This window comes from Podarcis gaigeae (genome assembly GCF_964106915.1).
Source record: "Podarcis gaigeae genome assembly, chromosome: 1".
Lineage (NCBI taxonomy): Eukaryota > Metazoa > Chordata > Lepidosauria > Squamata > Lacertidae > Podarcis > Podarcis gaigeae.
In genome coordinates this window covers 77845442-77873164 of record NC_139678.1, presented here as the reverse complement: position 1 = coordinate 77873164, position 27723 = coordinate 77845442, and the positions used below count along the sequence as shown (strand labels likewise).

At 40.2% G+C, this 27723-nt stretch overlaps 1 protein-coding gene across 19 annotated transcripts in view; it reads left to right on the top strand.

Moving 5' to 3' along the window:
- The window catches only part of RASSF7 (Ras association domain family member 7), a 113215-nt gene that overhangs the window by 65109 nt on the left and 20383 nt on the right, over positions 1-27723 (top strand). The window lies entirely within an intron of this gene.

Sequence of the window (27723 nt, the reverse complement as noted above, 5' to 3'; positions counted from 1 at the left end):
ATTTGAGGACCGAGTCTCTGGCTCCGCCGTTTGCCTATTGGCTCCTGGGCTTTTCAGAAGATGCTCAGCCTGCCGTAAAATCAGATTATATGGCCTTGCGGGCTTAATTCTTCTGGCGGCGCGGCGGGATGGGCTTCCCTCTCCCTATGTAAAGTTAGTTGATTTTTTTCCTACCCCCCCCAAACCGTGAGAAGATCTCATTGCGATGTTGAAACTGAAGCACGCATTGGCCATTGAAGCTTGAACCGCAAACACCCACCAAATGCACCGCAATGTATTGTGATTTACAGTCAGCTGAGGCTCAGCTATGCATACATGTTCCTTGTTGCGCTAGATTTATAAGCATGTGGCCTCTTCCTTGAACTCTGCTATTTGACCCACCCTACCCCTAAGGCTCAGAGCATGTATCAACAGCTATAAAAAAAGAAACCAGTCTGTGAATGCATGTGAGCTGTACCAGAAACCTCTTATCAGTAAACGTGCATAACAGTAGGCTAGAAGACTGCAATCCTCTGTACTTATTTGGAAGTACAGTGTTTAAGACTTTGGTGCAATATTTTCTCCTCCTCCTTTCTTCTGAAAATGTAATTGTTTCCCCCCAACACAGTTCTCTATCTGCTCAAGAACATCTTGTATTAGAAACATTTTACTGTACCAAGCAACTATCAAAGTGATTGGTAGGAGGCGAGGATGAGTAGGCACAGGTGGCACCAACAGTGCAGCAGACTTCGTTTTAATTGCACTTGTTGTGTTTACACTCAGCCTGGCAACAGGTTTTCTGCTTTTCCGCGAGGCTCCATCTAAAGTTAAGGAGATGAAACAAACAGCCTTTTCCATTATGTAACTTTATACACTTCCCTGCATTAATAAATCCCTTTGCAACCAATGCTGAACTGCCAGTTGCTTTGCATTTGCTTTGACTTTCAGACATAATAAACTGAGAGTAGAAGGAAGGCATCTTGTAGAGCTTGGCTAACAATGTAATATTTGCGACTTTTCAGCAGAGACCAATTTGCATGTGCTTCCCTTTTCCTGATGCAGACACGCAGCAGCTTCACTAGTCAGTCCATGGAGTAGAATAAGCCCCTTTAGAAGTGATACCTATAAGCAGATTCTCTGGATAAGGTAAACATGTGTGAATCTGCCATAAACAGCTATGCCTGTTGTGTAAATCTGGCTGCTCCCCTTGGGCTTGTCCTGTGCTCAACCCCTTTCCCCAAGTGACTTCCTGTATTAGGTGGCATTGTTGGATCATGTGACCCTGGGTTGGAACCCTCTGGGGGTTTGTGCGGAGTTTCGTTACTGACTTGGGTTGTGACCTTACACAAATTACTCTTCTGTTGACAAAAGCAAGGTAGCGTACATCAAAAGGATTCATTTGATTTACTCATGCACCTTATTGGGTTCTAATTATAATCACCCAGAAGAGGCTTGGCGGTTGTTATGGAAGGTTTGGTCAGTGAAAGCCTCAGTGCAACATGCAGTAGACATTTTAATTTAAAAAAAAGCATGAAGGAAGGAATTAAAATGAGGCAAATACTATCCTGACCTTATGGAGATGAGCAAGTTCCAGGTGGGTAATGCAGTGAATGTATTCCAGAGCTCACCATATGTTGAGTTTTATGTGCACTGTTCAAACTCAAATGAGTACAGGATTCCTTGAGATAAGGAAATCATAGGTATTGAGTGGTGGCGCTGGCTGCATCACCTGCAAAAAACCCCCAGCTACCCCTCCCAGCTATGGCTCTGGGCTGCATCACTGTCTAATGTACTACAAAGGCTATAGCAAAACGTTCTCTCCAACTCCAGCTATCCAACAACACTGTTCAAAGATAGACAGTTGAAGTAAAAAGCCTAGAAGGCAATATGGGGCATATGCAATATTGAAAGGATAAACCATGGCTCCAACTTTAATATTTTCTAATGTATAAGCAGAATCTAATGAAAAGGAATACTATCTTTAAATAATTTGTTGTATACATTGTATGTAGATTACTCAAAGCTGTAAGAAATTGCTGAATGAAAAGGTATTAAAATATATTCTGATTTGATAGTACAAACACTTAAACAGGGAATGCCTTACATTTTTTGTCCTCCTTGTCTAAAGGAACAGTACAGTGGTACCTTGGTTTGCAACCGTTTTGGATTACAATCGTTTTGGATTACAACCATGTCAAACTCAGAAGTGTGTGTCCCTTTTTTTGGATTACAATCTTTTTTCTTTTTTTTAAATTACAACCCATTTTTTGGAGGCCCCATTGGCAAAAGCACGCCTTAGGTTACAGCCTATTTTAGTTTACAACCGGACCTCCGGAACGGATTATGGTTGTAAACCAAGGTAGCACTGTAATTCTATTTTTTATTACAACAGTATGATAGATATAATAGATATGGAGTTTATCTTTAACAGGTTATAGCAAAATGCTACACTGTATCTATGTGGCCTTTTTCATATGCTTCAGTCATGCTCAAGGAACAGGAAATTTTATGTCTAGACCAAGCCACAGCATGTATCAAAATGCTTTTATAATTTTTTTTTTGAAAAATACATTGAATTTTGCATAACTCACTGTCACCATCTAGTGTCACATTTGTATATTGCACTTTACAACAGATTTAAAACGTTTTATTTGCAGCTGTGTAGCTGAGTCCTTAGTGTTACTACCCCTCTACATGAGATTGGATTAGTGCGTGAGAAGAATTCTGATGGGGATTCACAAAAGGGAGCAACATGCGTTGGTGAAGTCTTTTCAGTGACCACTGTGGGATGGATGTATTTACCTTGGTATGTTTAATGGAAGTCCTTATGGAATAAGACAGTAATCTGTTGTATCTGATAGACTGCCAGTAGGTCCAAGTCTATTTACTAATGGCAAAAAGCTACTCCAAGTTCACATAGATTTGCTTAATGCTGATGATATGTATCTCTGAAGTGTTGTGGGATTTAAGTGCCATCACAACACATTCCTAACCATGTCTACTCAGAAGCAAGGCCTATTGAATGCAGGGGATTTAATCTCTGGTAAATAGGGTTACGATTACTGAGCCTTGGCTTCTGATGCTTCCCCCCCCCCCGATGTTCAAAGTATCTGTTAGATATTCATGTTAAATGTAGTTTACTCAGAAGTAATTGAGGAAAGTAATTGTAGGATTCAGTCTTAATTACCATTGAAACTACCACTTGACATGTGTTGCTAGAAAAATTAAGTTCCTTTAGAATGCTGTTAAAACTATTTCATTATGTATATGTGCCTTCTTGACATTTGTAGGATTTACCGTATTTTTTGCTCTATTAGACTCACTTTTTCCCTCCTAAAAAGTAAGGGGAAATGTGTGTGCATCTTATGGAGCGAATGCAGGCTGCACAGCTATCCCAGAAGCCAGAACAGCAAGAGGGATCGCTGCTTTCTCTGAGCAGCGATCCCTCTTGTTGTTCTGGCTTCTGAGATTCAGAATCTTTTTTTTCTTGTTTTCCTCCTCCAAAAACTAGGTTCGTCTTACGGTCTGGTGCATCTTATAGAGCGAAAAATACGGTAAGTGCAGTTGAGCATTTAAGATGAGTGGTGTTCTGTGGGACTAGGCATGCTTAACATGCAAAGTATGTCTCATAATGAAAGTCCATAACAAAGCTATTACAGGACAGAGGTGAGAAAGCTTCTTTATTTACCATCTGCATACAAGGCAGAGTTGAGAATGCATTCTCAGTTAGCATGCACATACTGTTCATATTGAACCATTTGCTCAGAATTGTATTGACTTAACAATACCATTTTAAATTGGCTACTGTCTGATTGCAGAATATAGCAAAGTGAAAGATGAAGCTCCAGGATGTTGCCCTAGAATCTGTAACTGTTAGAATTATTTATTTTGCTAAAAATATGAAGATATCCTTTGATGATTAATGAATATGGTGTAAATAGGCAAGCTCTCTTTGATTGCATATGCTTTGAGTACACTTTGTCATCATCAAGATTTGTGTGCCCACTACATCTGTAGTCCAAAAACTGTAGTTTTGACTAGCAGTTACTAATTACAACATTTGGGATATGTAGAGGTGTGGGAGAGAAGCATGTGTGTGTGTACTTGGTTTGTGCGCTGAGGAATATAAGTTATGTAAAAGCTTGTGTGTGAAAAGATTAAAGATACTTGAACTAACTAGCAAGTTGTAGGTGGAGTCTTGGTTGGGAAACATGGCTGTCAATGTTTTGCTGCAGAATGTACATGCTAAGGTCATCATTTGACAGACAGTGTTGTTCATTTCATTCCATGAATACAGATTTGAATTGGGCTAAATCATTAAAAAGAAGCACTAATCTCTATTACACTAAATTTTAAATTGGGTAGGATGCTATTAAAATATGTCAACTGGTGGGTTGTGATCAGTCACTGGGTCACTCATGAGTGGCCCTGTGTGGTCTGCATGTGGTTCTCACAAAAACAGGAGAGAAAAACTGACTCTTTATAGAACAGCCCCTGGTGAAAGAGGGAATCCTTTCCAAAACATGTTAGACACCATGAAAGTTGCTTTTCTCAGGAAGTGTCAATCTGCCACCACTTTTGTTAGCTGCTGATTTGTTATGAATGACACACAGGCCCAAAGGAAAAGGAGCTTATACATGCTAGGGGAAAAGAAAAGAAAAGCTAAAGTGAGTATTGATGCAGAAGTCATTGACTAGGCTGCTTCAAATGAAAGTCAAAATGGGAGACAGAAACTTAAAAAAAAATGAAATAAATGTGGGTGTCATGTTGAAGGTAGTCCTTGCATCTCAAAAGATTGCTGTTAAATATATCGGATTAGAACAATTGATTTCTTTGCTTATCTGGATGTTATACGTGTTTGGCTCTTGTGAGTTTTCCCTTATGCTTCAGTGAGAAATAGGCGCAGGGAGATAAGGATTTCACTTCAGTGAAATATGTGGGAGTAGCTTGGGTATGCTGCCAAATCACAATACGTTAATTATGATCTTCAGGTTGTAGCTGACTGTTTAATTCCTGATATACCAAAAAGTAGAGGTTTGTTTCCTTTCCCCATGGAACAAAACCAGCATGCCTTGCTCCTGATATGGAAGTGATCTAATCAAGAGCACAAATTGCCACTGGTGATTAAGGGTGGTAATTCAACTTCGTTTTACTCAAGAGTGGACCCATTGAAATTAATAAACATGACAGAGCTAACTATCATAATTTCAGTGGGTAAGATTTCGTTGACTACCACCCTCAAAATATTGGGTCTGGAGCCTATGTTGCTAGAGAGCAATGAACCTCTTTCATTGCTAGTGTTCAGTCCTCAAAGTTATGAAGTACTAGAAAATAAGAATGGTTGTGGATTTATGCAGAAGAGCTTTTCTTTCAGTATGAAGTAATGGCAACCAGGTGACACTCTGTACAGCAGGGATGGGGACCAAGTGGCCCCCTACATGCTGTTGGACTCTGGCTGTTGACTATGCCAGCCAGCACTGTGATGGCTGGAGCTGATGGAACTTGTAGTCCAAAATGTCTGAAGGGAACCTGGTGTGCGAAGTAGTATCTTCGTCTCTCCGTGAATAGTTTGTTGCAGTGTTGTGATTTGGTTAAAAGATCAGTACTGGAGAGCCGTTATTGTATGAGGGTATATCTATGCTAAACGCCTGTCTGAGGAATATATTTTTGTTTCAAGAGGCTATTGAGAACCGAAATCCCTGGCTTCCCACCCTTCCCCTATAATGGATAAATATTTCTCCCCTCTAAGGGAAAAGAAATTGTTCCCTTCAGTTCCATGTTGACATTTTCTCTGAGCTTATAACATAATGTTTGAAAATATCAAGGTAACACTCCACCATCTGGATATAATACTGACAGCAGCTGTGTTTGTAGCTAGATGAGGCAGATGTGCAAAGTGTAGAAGGGGAAGCTGAGGCAGAGAAAGGAGCATTGTCTTAACTCAGAATACTTGTAAATGATTGCATTCCACTATGTTGATTACGACCCTTTTCTGGGACTTTTCTTGTCTGTTTGACTCTTGGACATGGGTTGTCAGTTTGTCAGTTAATATTAAGTCGCAGAGTTGTGTGATTCATATCTCAAACAAGTATGTATTTAGAGTCTTCCAATACCTTGCAATAATAAGCCACATAGCAGTCATCAGGTGAGTAATGAGATTGAGATCTTAGTGGGAAAGTTGTTGAACACTTTCTGAATAATATGATAAAGTGCTATTTTAGGATCCAAAGTGGTTTTGCTGCACTATCAGGTATTTGGGATGCTGTGAATCAATGCAGTGACTTTTTAATGTAAAGATAGTTGGTATAGGTTTGTGCATAGATGACGTTATGTCGGTATCTTAGAACTGGGAATGCGAGGGGTTGGTTCATTGTCTGATTACTAGACTGCTGAAGTGGTCACTAAATCTCTTTAGGATTTTAATATTTGTGAAGATGGGCACTACCATGTCAGTTTTATCTGCACAGTCCTTCTGGCCATCATATGATTATTTTTTTCTCACCATGTTGTATTGCAAGCTGAGCTGATATTTGTATGCTGATGAAGTCCAGATTGGTTTTTGACACCTGGTGTCAGTTGCTGACCCTCCCACTCCAACAGATTGTGATTGGGTGTTAAAAGCCAATTCAACACATCAGCCAATATAGATAGAACTATGGTTATGGCTGTATAGCTGGACACCATTAAAACAAGCTGTGTAGCATTTGATCTGCACATAGGCTTCTACCTCCACTCAGTTGAATTGCAACATAATGTCAGTTGAGCATTAAGCCCTAATGTGACAGGTAGACACTGACCAGAACCAGTTTGTTTATTTTTGGGGAAAATGCAAGCCAAGTCCTAGGAGATGGGAGACGTGCTATGCATTATGCTTGAAACATCTTTCCCTGTTGCTGTTGCATAAGTATGAAGAGCACAGGTAAAATAAATGTATCTGATAACGGCAGCATTGACATGATTACTCGGAGCTATTCTGTGATACCTTTCCTCTCTGTTCAATTTAAAAAGACCACCTGCTGAGAAGCAATGATTTGTACTTTGGCAGCTGAACACAAGCTGCTTAGCTTGTGAAGGGTGAGATAACGCTGTGAGTTTTTCTGAAAGATAACAGACTGAATTGCTTAACTGCAGGCATGGCTCAGTTTGAGCGGGGGTGGGGGGGTGGGGAGAGACCCATTATGAATGTTTTCTGATTAGGATTTATGACCCCCCCCCCGACTAATTAATAACATACACTGCTCCCAAAAGTGGGCACTTGCAAAACACACCAGTATCCTGACCAAATATTTCAGCCTTGAATGAATGATTGGCTACTTGTTCAGTCCTCTGAAAGGGTTGGTTTTTACGGATTTTAAAACTTCTTGTTGTAAATGAATATTAATGAAAGTGTTTGCACACCATTACTGGAAAAAATGTAGCAAAAACCTTCAAGCATACATGAAACTTGGATTTGTTAAGAAACATTCTCTCTCTATGATTCTTAAAGAGTTCCTGAAGGCTTGTTGAATACACATATGTGAAATTTGTGTTCCTACAAAACAAAACCCTACATGGGAATATGGTAACTATTAAAAGTGATCGATTAAACAAAAACCTCACACCACAAAACTAATGCCTAACTACACTGTCACCTTGAAAGCTTGACTCTATGCACATTTACCTCAGAGGTACCACAGAGCTCAGTGGCACATGCTCTTAAGCAGGGGTCCGCAAGAGCTACAACCACTGCTGGAGGCAGATGCATAAGAGGAGGGTGAAAGACACACTGTCATCTGCTTCCCTCACTTCTGCCCTGGATGCTTACTACATCTCAAGTAGTCTTGCATAAACATCAAGCCTTAGTGAGTGGCTGAAGCTATTATGCTTATCCTTCTAACATGGAGAAGGTGCCTTATTGGTACCTTGTAGGCATGCCAAGGGACGCGGGTGGCGCTGTGGTCTAAACCACTGAGCCTAGGACTTCCCAATCAGAAGGTCGGCGGTTCAAATCCCCGCGACGCGGTGAGCTCCCGTTTCTCTGTCCCAGCTCCTGCCAACCTAGCAAGTAGATAAATAGGTACTGCTCCGGCAGGAAGGTAAACGGCGTTTCCGTGCGCTGCTCTGGTTCGCCAGAAGTGGCTTAGTCATGCTGGCCACATGACCCGGAAGCTGTACGCTGGCTCCCTTGGCCAATAAAGCGAGATGAGCCCCCGCAACCCCAGAGTCGGTCACGACTGGAACTAATGGTCCAGGGGTCCCTTTACCCTTTACCTTTACCTAGCCATGCCATCACCCTGCTAGTCTGGCATAAAAAGTCTGGGTCTCTCCCTCGTCCTATTTCTTTATTGACCTGTGTGAGAAGTCTGATTTGACATGTGGCCTTTTCATCCTTTGCTATTAATTACTAATTGATTATAGCTAGTTCTTCCTTAGGGCGGAATTATCATATTTAAATTTATGTCCAAGTGATTTTGTATCTTGTTTGCTGTAGCAGGGGCGCATGTGTGCATTGCTGGCTAAAATGTGGGTTGTTAGAACAAAGTTTCTTTGTTAGCCTGGGGAGCGCAAAACAGTGTGTGGGCCACAGCATTGTTAGAGGTCAATTCAGACAATATATATATTGGCAGTGTTTTAAAATTCTGTTTGATAATGTTTAAATTTCCCTCTAATAAGTTACCCAATTTCACTTTTGAAAACAATAACTGTATGTGCACCTTTTTCCAGCAAGGAATTCTGTAGTGCAGCCAATCCCTCCAGGGCCTTCAAATCTGGTTTAATAGTAACAATGAGTCAAATATTCAGAACCGTTTTTTTGGCAAATGGTGGGGAGAATGCTGAATGGGGTATTTTATTTATGTATCTTGCTTTTTCTGGTTGTAAATTACTATTTAACACCTGTACCTGTTAGATTTCAGAAGCAATTTATTGTAGTTGCAGCATTATTCCCTGGTCAGCTGTGGCTTTCAGGGTCCCCAAACAGCTGCTATCTTTAACCTGGCAAGAAATAGCCAGTCATTTATTTGCCTGATTCTTAAATGGCAAGAACATTGTGATTCCTAGAATTGCTGCAAAGATTAGTTATATGGAGCAACACAAAACTACTTTCTTGACTCATTACTTTATCAGAATGATTCATGATAAAGATGTGCAATTTCCACTAGATTACATTATTTTCCCTCCCCTGTCCTTATGCTTGTTTGTTGAAAGTGGAAAAAGTAAATAAATAAAAAGATACATTGCTAGTGCTGCTCACTGTTCAAATGCTTGCCAAATTTTTACATGTTTGGGAATCAGAACCATGCCTGTGTTTTTGATCAGTTCCAAAAAAAGACAGAAGAAGTGTACAGCAGCTTCTGTTTTTTGGGTACTGTATTTGGCTTGAATTCAGTAAAGATAACATTTAAAGACTGCACCATGTTTAGAGTAGAGTTTGAGAGATGAGTTTCTGCAGCTTGTAAGCTTCCAGTACAGTATTTGATGAAAACTTTTATCATGGGGTGCAGTGGGGAGAGAACAAAGTGCAGATTCAAACCCAAAATGGTTGTAATTGCATTCACTGGTTTGCCATGTAGGGTCTGTTTCAACTGGAGGATATTTCTAACCTTTCTTTTTCTCATCTTGGAATTGATGGATACCTCCTTATTTTAAAGGATTTGTCTTGTTTATAGAGTTTTGAAATCCCTTTTTCCAGAGTGCTGTTACCTATTTAACTAACTTTACACAATTGCAGAACAATAAATCTGCTCAGGATCATACAATCCGCACTCTGAGTTGAAAATGGTGGCATATCTCTTAGGTTCCAGGTAGTGTACTTCAAAAGGCAAGATCGTATCTCCTTTTAATGTTCTGAATTGTAACTCACACTCTGGACTAGCAGTATTTTTTTTAAAAAACATATTCTATGTTTGTACAATATGCGTCTCTTACTATTAAAGATGGTGGTGTGATGATAATAATAAACAGTTCCAGCTGAGACAGGCTAAATGGACAATAGCAGGAGTAACAACAACTTTCATGTGGTATTTGAGCAATATTGTCATGAACACCATTCCACCCACCCTGTGATGCAAGCCAGACTGGAAGTGCTTTGTGAATTTATTCACAAGTAAGTTTTCTACTGTAATGAAAGTGGAGGCAAAGAGTGTCTGCTTATGGCCTTCTTTGCACAACTGTCAATTAAGCTACCTGGTTTGCTGCCACCACACTCCCCTTTAGTACCCTCTGCACCCAGGTGGAAGTGATTTCTTGCAGTCCAAAGCATGTATGTTTAAAATGACAGCTGTGCTTCCTGGGCAAATTCTTCTCAACTTATTGGGAAAGCAGGGCTAGCTCCCATCCCAGAGATCAGAGCAGCCTGCTCCCCACAACCCCTGGTCAGGCCACACTCATTCACACCACTAGTATGCGTCCAGTGTGTAGGCATGTGGGAGATTGCCAGTTCTATGGATTATTGCATTAACACAGCCAAGAACCCCACAGCCAATTTATATAAAATTTATTAAAAAAATAAACAAGGAAGAAGATGACAATAGGCACAAAGCAGAGTGTTGTTTCAAGGTGAAAAAACCAAAAAGAACCATCTAGCTATTCTTTCCTTCTCTAATTAAAACAGACTTCTGGTCTCCTCATAAGTAAAACAACACAGATGGTTAGTTGCAGGTTTTCTGATGGTGGGGGACAAAGACTGTATGGGCACAGCACATTTTAAAATGTTCTGTATCCCAGTTAGCCTTGAGTGACCACTGGTGGTTTCCAGCTAATTACCACTGGGTTTTCCCTGCCTCTCTGCTAGGCATTCTAATCTGTAACCCATGGATTTGGAAAAAGACAAGCCTTTCTTCCTAAGACATGGAGGACAGAGATCAGGACCTTTTTGTTACAGCCATTCCTCTGTGCACCATAGCAGTAAGTCAAGGATAACCTCTGGACTCGAGGGTAGTCTAGTCACCTGAGAGGAAGAAAACAACTGGTCACTGCAAATCAGGGCACAATCCTGTTCCTCCCATTTACCTGTCCTTTTAAGCCTTGCATGTGATCCCAAGACTGCTCCACCTGCTTGCCTAGCCAATCTGGTGGGTAAGCAAATCCACCCAACCCCAGAGTTTAAATTAACAAAGTGTATTTAAAAGCAATAAAAGATAGCAATAAAAGAGACTAATGAAAGAACATACAGAATTCTAAATTGTATACTTACGTTGACTTACATAAGATCAGCATCAGGCTTGCCAGATGCAAGGGCCTCTCCCTAGTGATCCATAAGAGATGACATAACACAGTAAATAGCCCTCCCCATCAGGGTGACTAGATAGGGGAATGATTGGCAGATCAATGGAATTCTACCAGTCAGGAGCCATCCAGGCTGGGCAGGGTCTGCTTCTGGTTCAGTGAGTGTCTTGGGGTGATTCAGAATGTTTATTACAAACTAGGAAAAGGAGATGAAAGAAGAACTGGGATGTCAGTTCCCATCTACCAGGGGCTCAGCAGATTCAGAACCCACAACCTTGTCTTGTAGATTCAGTTGAAATAAATAGGGAGGAAATAAACCTGAATAAACTGAAAGAAATAAACTCAAGAGGTTTAGCAATTCTCCACAAATTCTCATTTACTATACCTGAGATCTTGTAGTCCCTGGATATTTGTTATCTATTACTAGCATCCCTCTGTCTTAGTCAGACAACTTTTCCCAAGGTTTCGGAAATAAAAGAGGGGTGATGATATGCAAGATATTGTGGAACCGCTTTCCGAAGTGGAGGAGCTATGACACTGATTGAGTGGTTGTGATGGTTTGTCATCTTTATCTATTGAGAGGGGAGTGATTCTCCAACTGAAAGCATTTGTCCTCATACAGTTAACTGTGATCTGGCTTCAAACACACTTGCATCATGGCGGGATTGCTAAAATAACTATGGAGAGCTCCAGCTAAGACAGTTTCCTACCACCAAGTATAAAATGGTGCTCTCCCATTGTTGCAAGGGCACACAATGTTGCAGTGTCAAACCCCAGGAAGAGGATGACATGAAAACTGAGAGCTGCTGCTTCTCTCAACCCTTTTTGAAGATAATTTCTGATCGGAATCAGAAGTAGATCTCTCTTATGGGTGAGCACTAGTCATGAGCTTTCTTTATACCATCTATGGTTTCTGGGCATTAAGTATGTGTGGTCAAGTCAAATGTAGAGTTGCTGCTTCTCTATCTTTCCTTCTCTGCAGGCAGGATACTCTGATCTAACCTGTGACTTGCAGATTTAATACATTTAGAAATACAGATGTTTAGTCAGACACAGCTCAGGGGCATTTTTTTTTTTTTGTCCATAGGATTTGTTGTAGTAACTGTCTGGGCCATATAATGAATTCTTGAAAGGCTCAAAAAGCAGAAGGTAATTGAAACTGGACTGCAACTCCCATCATCCCTGGGCTTTGGCCATTCTAGCTTGGGCTGAAAGGAGTTGGGAGTCCCAACAACATTTGGAAGCCTCCATGTTTGCAGGGTGATCCTAACTATGAATTTTTTGAAACGGAAAAAATTGCAAAGAAAGGAGGGGAGGTTTGAAGTCACAGGCACTAACTAGCTCATCCTCATTTTGCAATTGGTTTCTGCTGCAAATTGGTCTCCTGAGCTTGATCCTGGAGAGAACATTGCACACATGAACCAAATGTGGTCCATAGCAGCCACTGCTTAGTGGCTTCTATATAAAGGTTTGTGAAAGTCTTTAAATAGTTTCTAGCATGTCACTGATCACAGAAGAGAACAGACCCGTGAGTCACTATTCCTGGTAGTGCACATTCAGGATTTTGGCATACAGCCTTTCATTACCAACTCATTCTGTTCTCATTCTGGTAGTTGTTTATCCTGTCAATATCACCTGGAATAGCCGAAGTGCATTTTATCACTGGATCATACTTTTACCTTTGAATCCTTGTTTTCTCATTGTCTCTGCTGATTTATTTTACCAAAACAATACTACTCTGTCTCAGTATGATTCTTCCAAATACATTTATCATAAGATCCCCAGGAGTAATAAATATGGCACAAGTATTAGCTATGTTTTCATAAATGCCCTTTCTCTTCTTCCTGCCATCATTTCCCGCTATGTGAGGAGCCCAAGCAGAGGTGTTGAAGAGTTGGTGGGTTGTCGTGGGAAGAATAGCTATCTGTGGATGTAACTAGCTTCCAGGATCAGGCCAACAAATGTTAGTGAAAGTCAGTAGATAATTATTATGACAGCTCACTTGTCATTTTCATTTGATGTGTATTATGTCTGGTAGCTTAATTTACCCTGATTTCATGGGGTTTTCCTGAGGTATTTTCACAAATTGGGCTTAAGCTAAATGTGTGTTCTTTGTGTTAAGGAATTTAAAACATGCCTAATTTTAGGAAAACTTTGCACCATCTTATAACAGTAAACTAGGCAGAATTCTAGGTAAAAGTAAAGGGACCCCTGATCATTAGGCCCACTTGTGGACGACTGGGGTTGCGGCGCTCATCTCACTTTATTGGCCGAGGGAGCCGGCGTACAGCTTCCGGGTCATGTGGCCAGCATGACTAAGCCGCTTCTGGCGAACCAGAGCAGCTCACGGAAACACCGTTTAAAATGGGAGCTAACGTTTCTTAAAGTGTATAGTAGAATTTTAGCTAAGCTGATGGAGGTCTGCCTGTTTTGCACTGAGAAAATTGGTTTGTTAATTATATATACCACTCCTTTTCCTAATGTGGAAATAAGTATTTAATAGTTAGGCCTAAGCAACTGTCAGAATCATTACAGAGAGACATTATGTCATTTTCTAAAATGTGGCTACCTCTGTTCCTTTTATAATTGAAGTTGTGTGACATTATGCTTCAGTATGCCAATACATTCTTGTAATAGGAGCTGTGGTTCAGCCACAACATATCCAACTAGTTCAAGAGGACAGGGCTCCTACACCTTTGATGTAGAAGAGCAGATTTCAGCAGGTAGAACTTGTCATGTAAGATATACCTGATTAAATTTGCTCTTTTGCACAACTATTAAAGGTGCAGGAGCCCTGTTTTTTTCTTCAAGAGGATGCGGAATGACTACTTGTTATATTACCTGAATTGAAAGAAAGTTACCCCTGCTTTTAAAGTAAAAACCCATACAGTATAGGGAACCAATGCAGTACAACAACTCCATTGGCTTTGAACTTTCCCAGAATCTGCTGCTGAAGCCCTATTTGTGTTCACATAAACAGCCATTGTTACACGAGAGAATGGCCAGGTAGAATTAACCTTCCGCTTGAGTAACCAGATAAACTGGAGTGAACATGAGCTGAATGAAAGGACACTTTGTCTGAAAAGGAGTCATGCTGACTTTCCAGCATATGAGCAAGATGATAATATACACATATAGGGTGTACGGAAACATTTTTGCAGCCTGCTTTCTGGCCTTATACATATGTATGCAACATCACTGCAACAAAAAATGTAGATGGTTTCTCAAATAATTAACACAGACTTGTTAATCAACTATCTTACCTTTTGTCTATTAATCGTCTGCCATCTAATATAGTCTCAAGAAATTTGGACTATGGAACCTGTCCACCCAGCCACTGCTGTTTCTAATTGAATCAAATGCAACATTACAGAATCTGCATGTGCTGTCTGAGCTTTAAAAGACAAGTACAGCTTTAAAACCGGAAGTTTGTGTGTATATATGGGAGATTGCATATACAAGTACATGCACATTTAATCAGTTTCTTGGATTATGTTGCTGGGTAAAGTTGCAGTAGGGGTTTAAAAGGCAGTGTTTATTTGGATCTCCTACACAGAAAGAAACGTTCTGTATAGTGTAACCACTCACTGTAGCAGTTTCAGCTTTATTTTGTTCATTACAAGCTGTGGCTTCTCCTGCTTTGAAAGTACAGTAAGAAGGAAGTTTGGAATGAACTGGTGTCGTGGAAAATAAAGTTTTGTGCACGAGCCACTCTCTGAATAAATTCTGCTGTGATAGTTTTCAAGCACCTCTGTAACTCAGCAAATGCAACTCAAATAGTCCTGCATTCTTATTCTATTTGCTCCTGCCTTTCCTGTGTCTTCTGTGGTCATATTAGATGGTGAGATCCTTGAGACAGGGACCTACACTTTTGAAGTGTAAAAATAATCACAACAGTAGCCGTTTCACAACTGTAGACCTTTGTTTCTTCTAAGTATGGTATGCGAAACAGGACTGCTGCCTTTCTATTTATTTTATTTTTATTCATTTATTAAATGTATATAACGCCCTTCATCCATAGATCTCAGGGCAGTTCACAACATACATTGAACAACACAAAATCAGTTGCTCTTGGAGTGACAGATTGGAGGAACCCTGACTGCTAACATGCTTCTTGGAGCACCCTTTCTCTTTCCCCACAGCAGCCAAGCTTGTATTCTGTTTGCTCTGTGTGAGCACATATAGGAATATTTCTTTTGCTTATATTATATTATTCATTCAGAGAATGCAGTAAAACCGACAAATGCATAAGGGGTGATAATAATTCAAGTATTTATGCCGCAAAGTTATCCATGTGTATATTAACAGTGCAGAACAGTCCAACTCTCCACAACAAATAATGGAAATTGAAGTAAACACTGAAGTTGAAACTAGATTCTCACTTCTGTGCTTATCCTTTTGGAGCAGCATACTGTAGCTGGTTTTTTACCCGGTGTGCTTGCAAATACAGTATAGGAGGGTTTTGCACAGAGATTTTGAAGGGTTTGCAATTTTGGTGTGACTGTTGCTCAATCTTGATGACAGAAATGACTGAGAATGCCAGTTTCATTTATAATAATGATCCTAGCAAATGCATTTTTTAAAAACCCCAGTAAATGTAATCATAACAATTCTGGGCCAAGATAGTGGATTTCTGAGTTTGTGAGGCTGTTGACCCTGAAAGTCAATTTAGCAGCTAATCTTCTGCCGCATGAAAATTACAGGTTTCTCCCAATCTTTTCCAAGATGAAAATTTGAAATAATCAAGCCAATACCCTTTCAGTGTGGCTATATAATTGCTATTTATATTGTAAGAAACGACATAAAGATTTAAAAAGGTGCTCTGCTTCTGCTGACCACAATTTGAGGCAGTAGTTTTCTAGCATATTTTGATCCTTCATGGGGTGATACAGCAAAATTAAGACTTAAGAGAAATTAAACAGTAAAAATTGCAAAATAAAATTGAGAAATTATGCAAATTGGTTCGTTTGCATACTTTATGCCGAATGTAGGTATCAGCTTTTGGATTTTAGGATTTTAATTTTTGTAGGACAGATATGTCCATTCCATATAGAGCCTTTAAGTAAACAGTCTTTCTGTAGCTGGCTGTTCAGGAGGGCATACATTTTGTTGACATTCATGAGGACATGTTTTACAAAAGAGAAGTAGAGGGAAGGGGATTTAAAATGTTTGTGATCAGCCACACACAGAGAGACTAGTCATTGCAGCTCTTTTCTCCAAATTTTGAAATTTTCCATAATTAAATAGGGTAAGTTAATGCAATAATTCCCAGTTGTTTAAATGGAGGATAAAGAAACATATACAACTTTGTGGGAAATGTGTACATTGTGGATCCAATAAAGCTTTGAATTTCCCAAGCTTTTTAAAATAGTCCAAATAGTAGTTAGCCAAAACGGTTGCCTTAAATGGATTAGAGAAAATAATGCAAGATGAAAATTGTGCTTGCTAGGAAAGGCAAGAAGATAGTAAAATGGTGGGAGAGCAATAGTACAGTAGGGTTCATTTTAGCCAGGCCAATGTCAAGGATTTCCACACACGTTGGCACCACACATACCTTTCCATCCTTTATGCTGGCAAGCAGAATACAGCATCACAGGACCCATTGCAAGGAGGGCATGGACAGCATAGACAGATTCTTACCTCTGCATTAAGCCATAGTTAAAATAAAACCTTGACTTGCTTCCCCAAACAAACTGCAGGTGGCAAACCAAGAACACACCTCTGTTTCTGCTTGTGGTTTGTCTGGAGAGAAACAACCCATGATCCTGGGCTTGGAAGGACGCAACAAACCAGACTATGGGAGGAATTCAGCACCATACTGTTATGATAATTCCACCATCACAAGCATTTGTTTTTGCCAGATGGAACTATCCCCCCACCCGCACTCTTCTGGGGGTTCTTCTGCCTCCTCCAACCAATTTGAGGGGGCAGGGGAGGAGACTGGGTTATGTTTGTGCTAGCAGTTAAGTTTAGTTAAATCTGACTATGTGGCTTGGTTTTTTCCAGCAGCTCAGGTATTGTAGAGAAGTACCTGAGATTTCAGCAACATGTACCAACACACTGCTCATTCACTTTAAACTATAGCTGATTTTTACTATGGTTTAAGTGGTGTGTGAATCAGACCAGTGAGTTGGATCCTGACCAAGGTAATCATATTATCTTGGTTTGGACACTGTAACTCCTGGTCTCCAATAGCAGAAAAAAAACCCTGTGAATATACTTCCGCTGTGTAAAGTATTACTGTACTAGATTTACATAATTCTTTTCAGTCGTCATCATCATTATCATAATCATAATGTATTATTTATACCCCACCCATATGGCTGGGTTTACCCAGCCACTCTGGGCTGCTTCCAACCGAATATTAAAAACAATACAGCATCAAACATTAAAAACTTCCCTAAACAGGGCCGCCTTCAGTTGTCTTTTAAAAGTAAAATAGTTGCTTATTGCCTTGACATCTGCTGGGAGGGTGTTCCACAGGACAGGCGCCACTACCAAGAAGGTCCTTTGCCTGGTTCCCTGTAACCTTACTTCTCGCAGTGAGGGAACCACCAGAAGGCCCTTGGCACTGGACCTCAGTGTCCGGGCTGGACGATGGGGGAGGAGATGCTCCTTCAGGTATACAGTACCAAGGCCATTTAGGACTTTAAAGGTCAGCACCAACACTTTGAATTGTGCTCAAAAGCAGATTTCTTTTTTACACACACACACACACACACACACACACACACACACACACACACACAATTTCTGTTTCTCAAATAAATTTCCAATTTTATAACTAATTTAATTCAGACCTTGGTCAAGCTCACAATCGCTCTACATTATTAGTTATTTTCCCAATAGCAGTATTAGGATGCAGTAGCACCTCAGCAAATAAATAAGGTATTTTCTATGCTGGCACAGGCTTGATTGGTACTACCACTAAATTAATCTATATTTCTGTTCTTTAAAGCATGTAATATTCTGAAAGATAGGCTGCTACCCTACATTTTATTAATTTCTCAGTCCTCATTTTATAACAAACACCAGACTATTCAAACAATTAATTTAGACAGACTAGCATAATACATGCAAACACCAAGAACACTAAAATAACAGAAGAATGCTAAAACTATACATTGCAAGCCTTCTGAATAACACATCAGTCCTTTGTGTGGAGTGATAGCAGTAAAATGGGGAATCTTGCTATTTTGAATTTTCACATAGGAATGATATCACAGTAAATGCTTTTTATATGTTTTCTTACCCATAGTTTGTGTGAACACTGCACATGCACACACCCATTTGTTTTTCCATTTTATTAGGAGGCCATGTGAAAACATCATCCAGAAGATTGTGCCATCTTGCCATCTGTCTCAGCTCTCCCTGTCCTAAGTATCCATATTTTGGGATTTTGAAAAACAAAAATGTGCTTCTTGATATAATTGGCTTACATAGCAAAAAAACAAACAAACCAGTATGCCCCCCCCCACATGATTTCTGGATTCAGAACAAGAATACTGTTATTTTGGGGTTAGCTTTGGCTCTGCTTGGAAACTGAATGCACAGGTATTATTAATGCCTTCAGGTGTAAACATTTTCCCCATCTGTGGAAGCCTTTGATGTGGGCTCCAAACACCACTTCATGAAAAAAGGAAGCTGCAGTTAACAGACAAAATGAAACTTGCTTCCTCCTATTGCTGTTGGTGTTGACAACCATTCCACTTCCAGACACTGCATTCTAGCAGAATGAAACCAAATAGCTAAAGCCTTTCTCCCATTTTATCTTACACGTCAGCAATCTGGAATGCTGCTTGTATGGGAGGCTGAGCCAAAATTTGACAGTTCTGTCTAACTTTATTATACACAATCTCTTCAAAATAGTTATGCTTAGCACCAAATGGTCATGGCCACATGCCCATAGCCTTTTTATTAAGCTAAAATGATGACTGAGCAGCTATCTTAAACTGAACTGGCTACGTGATGCACATAGATTTTACGAGAGTGGGCTGTCTGGCAGCAGAAGTGTAGTCACTGTGAACGTGAATATGATTTTACAAGTTTTGGGATTGTTTACGTCTGAAGTTTGCTTTTCTAATGAACTGTAGTGTTGGGCTTATGTTAAATTCCAGTTCAGCAGAGTAAAAGACGGACTGGAATTCTCCTTAATGTCATTGTCACCGGAATTCTTCCAAAGTAAAACCAGCTCTAAGGCTATGCTCAAGGTTAGACCAAATAAAAATGGAGTTCAGGGATATTTAGCCTCCTTTGTTTCACTGGCTTCTTAAGGTCAGCATTAGGGATGCATATTGATGTTTTTGCCTGGCCTAGTAAAATTATCTTGAATTTATTGGTAGTTGTAGATTATCGGCTAGAATTCAAACTGGAATAGTTTTAAAGAGACTTTTTGGGAGTACCCAAAATCAGACCATTCTTATTGCCATATTGCTTGGCTAAGATTCAGGCCTCCCTATGCAATGTTATCTTGGAAGGGATGCAGGCCTGGGGTGTGTTTTTTCAGAGCAGGTGTGATTGTACTATTGTCTCAGCTCCCAGCTATAATGGACTGGACCTTCCTCACTTTTGCAAGTGAATAAGCTGACGATGAGGCACTTTTTGTGACATAACAAAAACAATTCCTTCCAGTAGCACCTTAAAGACCAACTAAGTTAGTTCTTGGTATGAGCTTTCGTGTGCATGCTCATACCAAGAACTAACTTAGTTGGTCTTTAAGGTGCTACTGGAAGAAATTTTTTTTTGTGACATATTAGCTTAAAGAAAGTAAGAGAATATGGGAAATAAGCAGAGGTCAGATCCTTTCTTATTTTTCTTTTATGGAGTTTCTAGTTTAAATGGTAATATTTCTTTGAAAGATTGTTTGCATTTCTAATTTAAAAACCAAAGGGTGAAAATCTTTGGTTAAAGCTCAACAGGCTTTACAAATTGAACCTTTGCAGTAGAATTCAGCAGCACTGAATTCAGTGGAGCTTAATCCTAGGAAGCTGTGCTAGGGTTGCAGTTATACTGATCCTAAGGAATGGGTGTTTATGCTATCAGCTGCTGGTATGTGTGCAAGAATGAATCAACACAGCCACCTTAGTTTTTGTACTCTTCTTGTGTTAATATGTTGATGATTTGCATTAGAGAGAATGATTGAGACTGTGTCCTGAATTCTGGGAACTGTAGTTTGTTATGGGTTGCTGGGATTTGTAAACCACAGCGTCTGGAATTATTTGTGAGGAAGACTATGATTTGAATGTGCTTTAGTGTGTATTCTCTAATCATGTTTTGAAAAGGTTTCTGTACCTGAACCGAAGACTCTGTAAAAATGTATTGTTTCTCCAAACTCAGCTATTCCCCCAAATGATAAACTGTCTCCTTAATAATGGAGACTTCCCACTCAAAGCCAAATCAACTGTTAATGGAATGCCCAGATGCCCAGGCTTCAAAAAAAGGGGGGACGGGGCAAGGAAACAATAGAAAAATTGAAACAGGAGGCTTCCTCTTGATCTAGTTTCTTTCCAGATACTATACAGTGGTACCTCAGGTTACGTACGCTTCAGGTTAAAGACTCTGCTAACCCAGAAATAGTACCTCGGGTTAAGAACTTTGCTTCAGGATGAGAACAGAAATCGTGCTCCGGCGGCGCGGCCGCAGCAGCAGGAAGCCCTATTAGCTAAAGTGGTGCTTCAGGTTAAGAACGGACCTCCGGAACGAATTAAATACTTAACCCGAGGTACCACTGTATTTAGTATACCATACCAAATCTCGGGCATCAATGGTTCTTGTCAGGTGGGCCCACCTTTTTCAGTTGGGGGGCACTACCTCATCCAGGGATCTAGCAATTATGCAGGTCAATTTGCCATGACAGAATAAGGACTCTTGTTATAATGGAGTTGTTATAATGGTACAATGAGATTTTTCTTTCTTTACAGGCAGAATAAGGCAGGCTCCCCCCCCCCCCATTCCACTTAGGAATCACTGCCTATGAAACATCTTGAAGCAGTCTAAAAAATAAAAACACATATAAAACAATTTCATATATGGAAACTTTTTTCAAAGAATAAGGACTCTTGTTATAATGGGGTTGTTATAATGGTACAATGAGATTTTTCTTTCTTTACAGGCAGAATAAGGCAGGCTCCCCCCCCCCCATTCCACTTAGGAATCACTGCCTATGAAACATCTTGAAGCAGTCTAAAAAATAAAAACACATATAAAACAATTTCATATATGGAAACTTTTTTCAAATCCAATACAAATCAGACTGATATAAAAACATTAACTTAAAAGGCTAATTGAAAAAAGAAGTTCTTTGATAGGTGCCCAAAAGACAATAGAGAACCTTCTTCTTCTTCTGACAAGTAATTGGAGGGAGTTTCAAAGGGTAGGTCCTGCAACACTAAAGGCCCATTTCCTACATCTTAAGCATCTTGATGGGGGCCATGTTTGCCTTTGAGACTCAAACAGTAGGTTACCCGTTGTTCTCTCCTGAATCTGTATAGGCAATATCCTTCTTCAGTATGTATTTTTAAAGAAGTGCTGTCTAATAATAATCTCTGAGCACACCATGAAGACGGAAACAGGAGTGTGTGATGTATTTACCAATCTGAAAAGACAATAATCTTTAATTTACTTTTAAAGTGCACCTTTTAAAGGTGGGAAAGTACATTAGTATAATGGGTGAACCTCTCTAGGGATTAGGGATTAAGTAAACAGAAAGCAACACAGCTGGGCAACATAAAGAGGTTTGTGTTGTCTGTGATCTGGTGGTTTATAAAACACACAAACACACACACCAGAGCCTATCTGAGATGACTTGATGTTTCCTAGCAACCTGAAATACCTGTTCTTTGAAGCAGGGTTGTAGGCTTTTATCTATGTAAGAACCTGTTTAAATGTAAACACACTAGCTCATCTGGTTTGAGTAATACTTCCCCTTATCCAGCTGTCAATGTGACCTGCTGCTAAGAATCACAACATAATGTACATGTGGGGAATGTTGGTATGGCTTTTCCTGCCTTTTGGGAGTCTTTTAATTAAACCCCAGTGATAGAAATTTGAAGATAAACTCTGCACACGCTTACAAAGGGATTAATGGGCCTTGTATTCTAATTGTTCTGCTGCTTTTGGTTACAAAGGAGAGGGAGAAATGGGGGGGGGGGGGGAGAGGCGGGACCGCAATAGCCTGTTAGAAGTTCTCTGAAAATCCCTATCTAGATAAAGCAAAAAGAAAACTGTGGTAGCAGACTAAACTCTATTGTAATGCCTCGCATGTCTGTAATAATTTTGGATATTCACTATACGTTTTGTGCAACTTAATCAGTTTTCTGGGTAGTGGAAGGATAAGGCAGAATGGAAGCCACATATCGTAATCATTTTTCGTAATTCTCTCTTAAGTTGCAGCTTTACTTTACAGGATTTAAGGTATGGGAGAAGTTCAGCATTGTGCTATTACAATTATTCCCTCAGTGCAAACGTTTATGCTTGCCAGATAGAACAATCTCCCCTTTCCTCCCCCTGCGTGTTGTTCTGGGGGTTCTCCTACTACACTGCCCAAGCCAAATGGGGAGGGGGTGCAGCAGGAGGAGAGGGGGGCAAGCACAGCTTTGCTAGTGGTACTTAATGGTAGCTGTTTGCTGCTACCCATTTAAGAATCTACAAGGGCAAATAACGAAAAATATATAATGGCATGTGGTTCTTTTAAATCATAAAGTTAATTAGAGCTACCACTTTCCCTGCACCCTTTCCCCAGTGTATATAGGGTGTCCCCCCACCCACAATTAAGGAGTAAGAACAACTATGTGAAACATAGCTGTTGGTTAAATTGTTTTTCCTACATTGTACTTGCAGAAAGTACTATAGAGGAGCTGCTGATTAATGATTGCCAAGGGTAAATAAGCAGGGCAGGGCAGCAGCAAGCAGCAGTCAAGTGGGTTTCTCCCCCCCTCAAAAAAAAAAAAATACAGTGGTACCTTGGGTTACAGACGCTTCAGGTTACAGACCGCTAACTCAGAAATAGTACCTCGGGTTAAGAACTTTGCTTCAGGATGAGAACAGAAATTGTGCGGCGGCAGTGGGAGGCCCCATTAGCTAAAATGGTACCTCAGGTTAAGAACAGTTTCAGGTTTAGAACGGACCTCCAGAACAAATCAAGTTCTTAACCTGAGGTACCACTGTACCTGGAACAAACTTGGCAAGCATTCAAAAATGTACAGTGGTACTGCTGGATGCGAACGGGATCCGTTCCGGAGCCCCGTTTGCATCCTGAAGTGAACACAACCTGCGACTGCGCGATTCGCCGCTTCCACGTATGTGTGTGACGTCATTTTGAGCGCCTGCGCATGCACGAGTGGCGCCTCGCTACTTCTGGGTTGCCGCGGAGTGTAACCTGAAAACACTCAACCTGAAGCACATTTAACCTGAGGCATGACTGTGTTATTTTTTCATGCCTGAACATACAAAAGGCTTAGCTGCACTTTGCTGCAGTGTTTGTGCTGTTTAGTGGAGGTTTTCTCCAAGCCATTTATGTTACTTCTCCAATAAAAATAGTAAGAGGCAGTGGTTTGTAACTTCTAAATGACCTCTTCCTTTTGCTTTCTGGACACGTAGGTGTTCTTGATTTGAGTGTGCAAAAATTGTTTAAGAACATTACCTGCACCTCAGAGGAGGTTGATTTAAATGCTGGATTAGCTGGTGACAAGTAGGCCGGAGGAAGTAAAAAGCTGTCTATCTGAATTGTTTTGTGCAAGTTAGATTAATTTGAGAAATTAGATCCTCCTCAGAATACGAATACTTCTTAACACCAACAAAAATGCCTCTTGTTTGCCTCATAAGATTGCACAAGCAACTTTAAACTATATTTTATGCTTAGTCTGTTTTTTTTAATTGACAAAACAGCAGCAATAGTTCATTATAATATTTCAGCTAAATTTTATTTCACTGCTGGCAAAACAAATTTAGGACAGTAACTTAATGACAGGGCTGGTTACTATGTTGTTTTAATGGCAAGCTTGTTAAGCTTTGCTAAGATAGATTTCGTAAGATCCACAAATTACAAAGATGTTAGATAAAGGGACCCCTGACCGTTAAGTCCAGTCGCGGACAACTCTGGGGTTGCGGCACTCATCTCGCTTTACTGGCTGAGGGAGTCGGCATTTGTCCGCAGACAGTTTTTCCGGGTCTTGTGGCCAGCATACTGTTCCATATGAGAGCTCAGGCAAAACCTATGGGGGTTTCTACTCCTCTATGTTCCAGATACTAAATGTTATAATTTTTCTCCTTTCTACCTTGAACTTGTCAAGTTACCCTTTTTTGAATTCATAGATTCCTTATGTAGGGTTGTCATATTTCAAACAGTGAAAATCCGGAACAGTTTTCGGCAAAAACATGGAGGCAGGAATTCATTTTGGAGCTTTATTAATGGGAAATTGGCAGAAACGAAACTGCTGCCATGGGCTGCCATATGTCCAGATTTTCCTGGACATTTTTTTCTGACTTCTGGCCAGACACTGCTGCTGATTGCAGAATTTCAGATATGTCCAGGAAATTCCAGACACATGGCAACCCTACCTTCTGCATGATGATTTTCCCCACTGCTCACAAACCCATAGTGAGATAAGGATGTGATCTGATTTTATGAAAGAATTTAATAGGAAAAATTACTACTTAGAAGGTGAGAGCAGCAGTCATAATTTATTTAATAAAATTTATATGCCGTTTGATTTTTAAAACAACAACAACCCTCAAAGTGGTTTTTGGAGCTTTGGGCAAGTTGCTGATTCTCAGTCTCTGCCCTCTGTCTTGCAAGTTAGTTGACTTAAACGTATGCAGCTTTCTAAAACTGCCCATTAATGGTTAGAACTGTAGACATGCTAGAGACCACGAGTCATATCAAACTAAATCACTGCACAAGTGGAGCAGCTTCACAAGCACTACAGAACAACTCCTGATGCACCCTCTTAAATCTGTTCTGGGTTCTGCCTGCCGCCAAAAAACCCTCCAAAACACATTTGAGGTTCATATGTGTAGGAGATTCTGTTGTGCTTGGGAAGCTGTTTTACTCACGCAACGTCTTCCTTGGATTCAACCCGTGAATTCTAGGTAGGCACCACTGGAGCAGAACTTATGAGTGATCTTTGGTCTATCCTGGACTTTCCAGCATTCAGCTTCATTGATTTAAGAATATTACTTAAACGCCTTATAAAGATGAAGAACTGTCTGTGTACAAATGCAGTGCAAACGTATTTATCTTAGGTTGTTTCTGGATGACCTGTTAATTGAGCATTCATCCAAAATTGTTTGCTCAAAGTTTGTGGAGAGGTTAGATGATGCCAGCAATTGATTAAGTGGTCATTCTAATTTGTTTGCAGGGAGGTTAGATGATGTTGTGTCATGAAAGTTTTACCCCACATTTTCAGTGTTTTACCCTTATTGGAAAAAAGTCTGGTTTGTGTATGTGCACGTGCAGGGGAAGCAGGTTTGCTATGCAAAAACTCCAAATAAACTTTAATTGTGCGCCCTGAACTTGCTCTTACATGATTGAATCCTGCAGTCTTATAGCTGACCTAGGCCAGTCAGGGTGCTGGCATGGGATTACTTTGACTCCTGTTAACTAGGAGTACAAAGCCTTAGATATTGACTGCAGGTTCTGTTTCTCTGTGCAACTCACCAAAAGAATAACTATGCCGTTTTTACACACATGGTTGCAATTAAGCCTGTCTGCCCATGCATCAGACCTTTTAAATTTGTGGTCTTGGAGAAGAATTGGATTATTAATGTCAAAATTGCTTGTGTAAAGAGGCCTCAGCTGCTGTGTCTGACAACTGCGGTCCACGCACAGTCTGTTCACTCTGCCTGAAGACTGTTGTGAAATGTGGCTGTTTCAACTTTATTGGAAAGCAGATGATTTACAGAGTTTATGGATTCTTTATTATACTGCTGATATCGAGAATGCTATCCTCCTGCTGTGGTAAAAGGGTGCTTACTGTCAGGTTGTGGTGCTGAACATACAGGTCTTTGATAAGGAGCCTTTAAGGGAATCCCCCTCCCCCAACCTACTTATGCAGGTGCCTTTTAAAAGCTGGGCACTTAACAAGGGAGACTGAAGTGTGCAAGATGCATCCTTGATTTACAAGATACTGTGCCTTGCAACAATATGAAGGAGAGCATGGGAATTGTCTTCAGATGGTTATCTGAATATATCAGGCTATTCATATTGGCTTATTTGAAGACATCATACCCTTGGGAAATCTTGATTACCAGTACAAAGAAGGGATTAGTACTATTGAATTTATTCAGGAGGGGAATAGCAGGGAATCTAGTTGCCTTTGTTCCTGCTAAGGAAGAGTGAATAGTCTCACTCAGAAGATTGCGACTTAGCACTTTCATATTACAGCAATGCTGCCCTTGTAGTAGTCGTAGTCTTAGTAATAATAATAATAATAATACCCTGCCCATCTGGCTGGGTTTCCCCAGCCATTCTGGGCACCTCACAGCACATATCAGAACATACTAAAACATCAAAGATTAAAAACTTTCCAGTACAGGGCTGCCTTCAGATGTGTTCTAAAAGTCAGATAGTTGTTTATTTCCTTGATATTTGAAGGGAGAGTGTTCCACAGGGAGGGCACCACTACCAAGAAGGCCCTCTTCCTGGTTCCCGAGACTCTCCTTCAGGTATTAAAGGTAGAGTTAAAGTTAATAACACTTCTGAAGATGATATCCTAGGCCTTACTAACTTACCAGATATTTTCAATGTATGTCCCAATTTTGAATTAGCAAGCATCCAGCAACTTTATGGTCCGTGCATTACTTGATTGTTGCTGCTTAGTAGATGCTGTCCCTTCCCCCACTCCTTCAGGAAATAAATGTTTCTTTTTATAGTCGCAGTTGTCTTGCCTCCTGTTACTTCTTTCTTCACCATGTGCAGCTTTAAAAAGCTTTTTGCATACTATATATTAGCTATGTACTAGGATTGAAAGAACATTTTAAAAAATGCATCATAAAAGTCAAATCTGACTGCAAAAAAGGGATTATTCTTACTTACTCGTTGAAATCCACCAGCTTTCCCCCTGCCACTGATGATTTATAGAACTACTTCCTCCTCACTTCACTTGTCAAAACTGTCTGAAGTCACTCTTGTGAAGAATAGCTGTATTACCATAGAATCCATACAGTGAGTTATTGAAACACTAGTGTGTTAAAAAATAATAAAACGGAAGTACATCTTTAAAAGAGCAAAACCACCATAAATAACTTTATGTGGTGCTCTGCAGCTCATAGTGCGGTTCATTATTGGTGCTTCCTGTTTATTGCTTAATATCCACCTTACTGAAAGCTTCATGAAATATTTGAAATGGGGGAGAATGGGGAGATTCATAAGTGCCCCACACATCCCTCCTCCTCCCTACAGTTGCCTTTTTATATTTCTCAGGAAGTGCCTTATTTCATCCAGACATTTAGACCTCATCTGTAGACAAAAATAAGCACAGTTACTAAGTCAGACATGTCAGGATTTACAGCCAAACCTAAATTATAGCACCTGAAAGCCAC